The sequence below is a fragment of the Sorex fumeus genome, unplaced genomic scaffold (genome assembly GCF_029834395.1).
Source record: "Sorex fumeus unplaced genomic scaffold, SorFum_2.1 ptg000131l, whole genome shotgun sequence".
Taxonomy (NCBI): Eukaryota; Metazoa; Chordata; class Mammalia; order Eulipotyphla; family Soricidae; genus Sorex; species Sorex fumeus.
This window is the reverse complement of record NW_026606188.1, coordinates 1,124,492-1,133,393: the sequence shown is the minus strand read 5'-3', so window position 1 is coordinate 1,133,393 and position 8,902 is coordinate 1,124,492.

Here is an 8,902-nt window from a genome sequence, read left to right as displayed (position 1 = left end):
CACTTCACTTTTCTTGCCCCCTTATCAAATATTAGATGATCATATGCTTTGGGGGGAGATGTCAGTATATTCAACCTCGTTCCATTGGTCTACAGCTCTGCCTTTGTTCCAGTACCATGCCGTTTTAATTATTACTGCTTTGTAGTAGAGCTTGAAGTTAGGGAGGTTGATTCTTCCCATTTTCTTTTCCCCAAGAATTGTTCTAGCTAGTACTCTTATTATCTCTGCTTCACAAAATATATATTTTTTAAACTGGATTTTTAAAGAACTTGGTGTATTATAGAAAAACCCACAGCTCCCTGAAGTTCATGACTGAATTTTTGTTTGTTTAAGGGGAAACATCCAGCAGTGCCCAGGAGCTATTCCCAATTTTGTGCTTAGGTGCTTCAGCTTCAGCGGGTGAGGGATGTAATATATATACAATACAAGGCATTGAACTTTTGGGGTCTCCAACACGCAACGCTTTTAGCAGTCAGTGTCCTCACTTCATCCTAAAGGTAGGGTTTTTATCTTTTTCTTGTTTGTTTGTTTGTTTGGAGTTCACCTCTAGCTCCTGGCTTTGCATGCAGGAATTACTCCCAGCGGTGCTCAGGGAACATGATAGTGCTCCGGGGAGCCAACCTGTGTCAACTGCATGCAAGGCAAGCGCTGTACCACTTGTACTACCCTTGTGCTTCACTCCCTAAGCTCTTTTTTTTTTTACCCATGCCTTTATAACCCACAATATAAACTAGTCTGTATCAACACATTTTCCAGAGTTTGGGAAAAATGACAGACAGGGGAATGAATAGAAACCATAAAGACAGAGTTTTTGAAACACTGTGTTTTGGGGGTCAATGTGGCATGATGCTGACTCTGGTTCTGTGCTCAGGATTTTTCCAAGTGGAGCTCAGGGAACCATGAGTGGTTCCCGAGTAGAACACAGGCAGGCAGCATGCAAGGGAATACAAGGCAAGGCTCTACTCACTAAAGTAGATATATCTTTTTTTTTACAGTTATCAATAGCACAACATGAGGGCGTTTGCCTTGCACGCGGCCAACTTCGTCGATCTGAGTTTGATTCCTCCTTCCTCTCGGCAAGAGAGAGCCTAGCAAGTTACTGAGAGTATTTCGCCCACTTGGCAAAGCCTGGCAAGCTCTCCGTGAAGTATTCGATATGCCAAACACAGTAACAAGTCTCACAACGGAGATATTACTGGGCCCGCTCTAGCCAATTGATGAACAATGGGAGGGCAGTGATACTACTATTACTACTCATCCACTGGAGCTAGAGAGATAGTACAGCAAGTAAGGCACTTGCCTTGCACACAGCTGACAGTCGAGATTCCCAGCTCATACTATGTTCTGCATCATGGGCAGTGAACCCTGGGCTCAGAGCAAAGAATTAGCCCTGCATGCAACCAGTTTGGGCCTAAATACAAAAACCAAACTAAAACAAAATGAAAGCGCACCCATTTTTTAAAAAAAAGTTTGATGTATGTTTTAGACCAGAAATATCATACTAATATAGTGTAGCCAGGAGATTAACATTAGCATATAGATATTTTAGCACATATGCTTAAATATAATATCTTGGCTTTTGTATTTTTGAGTTCCAGATTAAAATTCTAGGCCCTATGCATGCAAGCCATGTTATCCATCTCTAGGTCATTATCCTGTTTCCTATATCATGTATTTTTAATTGAACCAATATGACTGTGTGACATGATAGAGAACAGGATCTAATTGATCCTGTTGTGATTATAAGGGTAATCAGTGTTTGAGGTTTAGTAGCTCTTTTTTGTGTTTTATTATTTTTTTCTAATCAGTTGTTTCCTTTTTTGTTGTTGTTTTCTGGGTCACGCCCAGCATTTTTTCAGGATTTACTCCTGGTTTTGCATTCAGGAAATATTTCTGGCAAGGGTCAGGGTCCATATGGGTGCCAGGAATTGAACCTGGCACTGCCACATGGAAGGCAAATGTCCTACCTTCTATACTATAGCTCGGGCACCATGTTCTTAACATTTTGCCTTGTAGAAAGATTCCACAGATGATGTTAGCGTCTCAAAGGAATTTCTCTTTCTTTTCAAGTGTCCTCTTGAGACACTCACTCATTAGACTAAGGTAAATGTAAAGGTAAAGGTAAAGGCCCTCCCGTTGATCGTCGATTTGCTCGAGCGGGCCCAGTAACGTCTCCATTGGAGACTTTGTTGTTACTGTGTCTGGCATATCGAATACTCTCGGTAGCTTGCCGGGCTCTCCAAAAGGGGCGGAGGAATCAATCTCGGGCCAGCCATGTTGGCCGCTTGTAAGGCGAACACCCTACTGCTGTGCTATCGCTGACTGGAGTGATAGCACAGCGGGTAGGGTGCTTGCCTTGCACGTGGCCGACCTGGATACTATTCCCCGCATCCCATATGGTCCCCTGAGCACCGCCAGGAGTAATTCCTGAGTGCAGAACCAGGAGTAACCCCTGAACATTGCTGGGTGTGACCCAAAAAGGAAAAGAAACTCATTAGACTACCTCTTCAATTAGTGTTTCTGCCTGCGTCACAGTGTAACATATACATTGGTCCTTAATATACCCAGTAGTACACTACATATACTAGTGACTTAGGAGTAGTATGAGTAATAGCATGGCACAGTCTATATCTATTACATAAAACGGAAGTAATTAGAATCAAAGATTTTTGAAATGGTAAGTAAGGAAAACCATTCTGGATTTTCATATCTATACTTAGAGGTCTGGATTATTTATGATGTGGACTATATTAAAAACATAGAAATGCATGTTTTGAGTTGTGTTCTTGCTTTGCCACAGTGGTGAATTTTTTTGCAAAAACATTTAATAGACAGATATTAAGCATTTAATATCTCTTCTTCCTTTTCTTTTGTTTGGATTGATGACGCATGTTGCTATTGTTATACAGAATCTTTCAAAGTTCAAAATTATTTTCTAAACAGATCTAAAGGATCAAGCATTTATTCTGACATTTTTCTTTTTAATATCTTAAATCTCAAGATGTTGATAAATAAACTTTGGTTTCAGTTGCATTAAAATAAATCCTCCTCCCCCCACCCCTCATCATAGCAGTATCAAACTTAAGGTCTCATGCATATAAGACAAGTGTTCTACAACTGAGATGCATCTTGAGTTCTAATCTTCTCTTTCTGAGGGCGTTGACAATAACTATTATTCAAAGAATGTTGTATGTGTATCTGTGTGTGACATAATTTTGCTTAGATAGATTCCAAGAAAGAGAAATACTCTACACTCTAATAAAAATTGATTATTTTTACTAAATTGCTTTGCTCAACTAAATGAAGGATTAATCATCTCCATTTTCATGTGCCTTCTATTTAATTTGTTCAATTCTATGTTGAGCACAAGTTTATGGTGACATCAATAGAAAACAAAATTTGAATACAGAAAGACTAATCATAAACATTAAATAGGATCAATTGCAATCATCAGTTTTGGTTATTGTGACGGATATTATTTTTCTAGAAAAATATATTTTTATTAATTTCTATTTGAAATAGCTTTATAAAACCAGGTATTATATAAGATATAACGAGATCAAAGATAAATGTGAATAATTAAAATGCAACAGTTATATCTGCACTAACATACGCCTCAGAGACCTGGGACTTATGAAAACCAGATGAGAACAATATTCAGGTGACCAAAGAGGAATCGAAAGAGCTATGCTTGGAGTATCACGCTTCACTCAAGTGAGAGAAGAAATCCAGAGTTCTGACCTCCATCAATGATTGAGGATCAGGGACGTTGCCTCATTTGCCAAGGGGTCGAAAATCAGATGGGATGGACACAATTTGATTTGGAGATGACCACTGGACTAGAGCCATTACTAAGTGGATTCCACAGGATGTCAAAAGAACACCCAGTTGCCCAACTATGAGATGGTCAGGTTTCTCTGTTAAGACCCTGAATGAATGGTTTGATGCTCTTCGTGTTCCTGGAGAGAGCAGATGCCACTGGGCTACACTCGCACATGACAGGGACAGATGGAGATGTTACTGGCACCCGCTTGAGCAAATCGATGGATAACAAATGATTACAAGTGATATCTGCTTTCATATTTTAAAGACCAATTTCACGTCTATTATAGTGATACTATATCACTCACAATTGCATGTTTATTTACAGAATTATTTAACTTTTTTGAGTCAAAAAATAAGATTATTAATATGTATTTACCCATATAACAGACGTACAAGTTTACAATTACAATTTTAAAAGGAGATTATTATTTTTTGTGGGAGGCACATTTGACTTGGGATAAAAATGAGAGAACTAAACTCTAAAAGTAAAGTTTATTAGTCCTTCATATTAATTAATTTATATCAATTAACAGCAAAATTGTCAGTATCCTAATAGCCGTAAATATATTCCATTTTATGAACAAGTGTAGAATGCTCCTGACCTCTGCAAATTGGAGTTTTTACTTAGAATTATATTATTATTTGTAAAGGTAAAAAGGTAAAGGCCCTCCCGTTGATCGTCGATTTGCTCGAGCGGGCCCAGTAACATCTCCATTGGAGACTTTGTTGTTACTGTGTCTGGCATATCGAATACTCTCGGTAGCTTGCCGGGCTCTCCGAGAGGGGCGGAGGAATCGAACTCGGGTTGGCCATGTTGGCCGCTTGTAAGGCGAACGCCCTACCCGCTGTGCTATCGCTCCAGCCCAGTAATTATTTGTAATTACTAAATTAATTTTGATACGATAGCACAGCGGTAGGGCATTTGCCTTGCGCGCAGCCAGCGTGGCGAGCCAGGTTTGATTTCTCCGCCCCTTTTGGAGATCCTGGCAAGCTACAGAGAGTATTCCATATGCCAAACATAGTAACAAGAAGTCTCAAAATGGAGACGTTACTGGGCCTGCTCGAGCAAAATCGATGAACAACGGGAGGACTAGATAATTCTATATATTATTCAGGTTTCCTATATTTGCCTTTAATGTCCTTTACATATTTAAGAGAGAGTCTGAGGAATATCCCCTTCAGTTGTCATGCTTATTTTAACACTTTACTCTTTCAGTTTATTAGACTTTTTGGTCTTGGTGAACTTGACTAATTAGAATAGTACTGGGTAGATATTTGTCCCAATAGTTCTCTGTGCGATTCCCACATACACAAACTAGACTGAATTGTTTTTTGAGAAGCAGGCAACAAATACGAAGTGCCATTATAATTATATACAAAAATTGTTGACTTTGCATGTTTCTTTTCCGCATTAATGCTGATCTCTATCCCCTGACAACTGCTGGGATTTCCGGGTTATTTCTATTTTGAAGTAATTCAGTCTCTCCCTCTTTCCATGCTGTACTCTTTAGAGTGAAGTTACTATGGATGGTACAAATTTCAGGAGTGATTATTGTCCTTGTCTGCCTTTATCATAGAGTATCAATAATCATTATATTAATTTGGGGGGGGGTTATAGCACTCCTTAGGAGATTCAGAAATGAATTCCAGTGCTTCCAGCCAACCTGGCCTGCAGTTCAACCAAGAAAGGTGCCAGGAATGAAATGCTCAGGCCCTAGGTGTAGAGGATTATCCTGGCAGTGCCCTCGCACCTCAAAACTGTGACTGGTAACAATAAGGGAATCGCATGGTGAAGGGGAGAGAAACAGGATCAGCCACATACAAGGTGTGTGCATTAGTACAATAAATAAATGCATTCTCTTCATCAGAGATATATTTTAAATGAATTTTTTTCTCTCACATTTATTCATTCATTTATGTAATTACGTATCAATATAGACTTACGGATACTTATTTTATGCTTTGGAGTCTTCTAATTCAATTTACCAATACTTATTAATGATTTTTTTCTATTTCATCATATCTTTTTTTCCAATAAGATATGTTTCAAATATTCTATTTCAGGTATTGACTTGTACCCATAAATTATTATTAAATACTTATTCACTTTCCAGCTCTAAAGTATGTTCCAAATTCATCTTATATGTTTCTATCACATATATTCCTACTGGGCTGGAGCAATTGCACAGTGGGTAAGGTGTTCGCCTTGCATGCAGCCGACCCGTGTTCAATTCCTCCGTCCCTCTTGGAGAGCCCGGCAAGCTACTGAGAGTATCCTGCCCACATGGCAGAGCCTGGCAAGATTCGTGTGGCATACTTGCTTGATACGCCAAAAACAGTAACAACAAGTCTCACAATGGAGACTTTACTGGTGCCCACTTGAGCAAATCGATGAACAAGGAGAGAACAGTGATACAGTGCAGTGGTATGTTCCTATCACATATAGTCATTTCTTGATTTTTTTCTTATTATTAGAGAATGATAATACAAATTAACCTAATGTATATAAAGTATACTTGTTACTACAAGGTTTTTATTAATTTTAGGCAATTTTCACTTCAGAAGAAAAATTAACACATGGTGAATATGATCTCATTTATAGACACATACAAATGATCTGTAAGGGTGAGACTGATGCCATGACAGGTGGCATAAATGAGAAAAATCAGGTAGGCCTCAGGTTAAGTTCCTAGAACTGAAACAGATTCAGTTTCCCAGCAATAAAACAATGCAAAACTATCCAACCTGAACTCACAAGAGAAAGTTCCAGGGCTCAGCAAGTGGGCTCAATTAATCAATTCTCACAAGGCCCCAGAAGTTGCTTTTTGTTAATCCTAAATGAACAAGAAGTCTATGTAGTCCAAAAATTGGTACTGATACTAGAAATTACTGTTCAATGGTTTCCTAACCACTGTAACCCTAGACACTTGCCAAAACACCTTTTATTTGGTAACTAAGATTCTTTTCTGAAACAATAAGGCATGTACTGCTTATGTAATCAAACCATATATCAAATGCTTGCTGCCTGAAGTCGGGGTCACTACCAAGAGACCACATTGTGGGTGAGACAGTTGACCCTAGTTTACTGGAATAAAACTCCTACTGATTTTGCATTATTATGTTCATGTCTCTATCCATTGCACACCTAGGGAACCCAGAATCCTGGGCTTAACAGATCATGTATGTAATTGCCTATATATGTACTTATCTAACTGAGAAATTGGCATATCTCCCACTTTATGGATAGCTCTTGCTTTTTTTTTTTAGCTCTACCCAAGTGCCATCTATTTGGTATTTATTCTAGTATATGTACTTAGCGCTGTAGCACTGCCCTCCCGTTGTTCATCGATTTGCTCAAGCAGGCACCAGTAACTTCTCCATTATGAGACTTGTTGTTACTGTTTTTGGCATATCTAATATGTCATGGGGAACTTTCCAGACTCTGCCGTGTGGGTGGGTTACTCTTGGTAGCTTGCCAGTCTCTCCAAGAGGGATGGAGGAATTGAACCCGGGTCGACTGCATGCAAGGCAAATGCCCTACCCACCGTGCTATCGCTCCAGTCCATATGTACATAATAGTATCTATATTGTTGATCTTTACACATTTGGACAAACTTTATAGACTAAGGAATAGTGCATGTACACAATTCATTTTCCCTTTGGTCTTATAGTTATCTCTCATTTCTACCTACAGTAGAGCCTACTCTTGCCATTTTTTCTTTCATTTTACCTTCCCTAGAATTTAGCCAGTCTCCTAAATATTTCTAATTGCATTCAATAAAGTGTACTTTGGACTGCAAAGTTTTGTATATATTGACAAATTAATGCCATCTATCCACTATATCATTCTAGTATCATACAAAATAGTTTCATCACATTAAAAAAATTTTCCATTATATGGGACTGGAGAGATAATAGAATGTATAAGATGTTTGCCTTGCAAGTGACTGATCTGAGTTTGACCTTTGGAACTGTATGGCTTCTGAAATCCCTCCAGAGTAATACCTGAACACGGAGTCAGGAGTAAATCCTGAACACAACTGGGTGTGTTAACCCCCAATCCTCCCCCAAAATTCCAGTATGAGGTAGGATAGGAAGCAAGACTTTTTTTAAATTGGATCACCATGAGATTCAGTTCCAAACTTTCCTGATTATGTTTCAGTTATAAAATGATCAAGAACCAATCCTTCCACCAGTGCACATTTTCTACCACCATTGTTCCCAGTGTCCCTCCCACCAATCCTATCCCATCCCATTCCCTGTCTCTGTGGCAGGCAAGAATTTCTGTAGGCCATTCAATCTGGTTTGAGTCCTGGAACCACATACAGTCCTACCATCCACACCATGGGGCAATCCTGAGCACAGAGCCAGGACTAGACCTTGGACACTGCTGGGTGTGGCAGCCACTCATTATTTATTCAAATTATAATTTCTTACTTTGAATTCTGGGAATTACTAATGCTCTTCATTATGGAGTGAAACATTTTCAATTTATTTTCAATTTCTAAATAGAAACATTATGCACCCTTTTCAGATTGGCTTTCTTCATTTTGCAATATACATTTACATCTATTCATTGATTCTGTGACCTAATAGGTCATTTCTATTTGCTATTGAAAAATTCCCCTTGTTATGAATATATCACAGTTTATCCATTCACATGAAGAAGGCATTTTTATTTCTTTTAGTTTTAACTATTGTAAATAAATTAGATAAGGGTGGAGGAATTTTTTGGATTTAAGTTTAATATTAGTTAAGATACATAAAAGTATTTTCTGAACCATATAGCAAGATAATTATGGATTTATATGAAACCTCCAACCATTTCCATAGTAGCCATAAATTCTGCATTTTGTTGAGCAGTGAAAGAAAATTTCTCTTGCTTCACAACCTCATCAACAATTGGTATCATCAATGTTTGGGGGATTGCTTTTTTATTTTGGTGTGTAGTGAGATATCATTATTATGTCAATTTGAAGCTTTGTTTGTAAATAATATACAGTGTCATATGCAAAAATGGAATCTTAAGTACTAGAATGAAAGTTAAGTTCAATTATCAATTATTCTTTGTTGACAA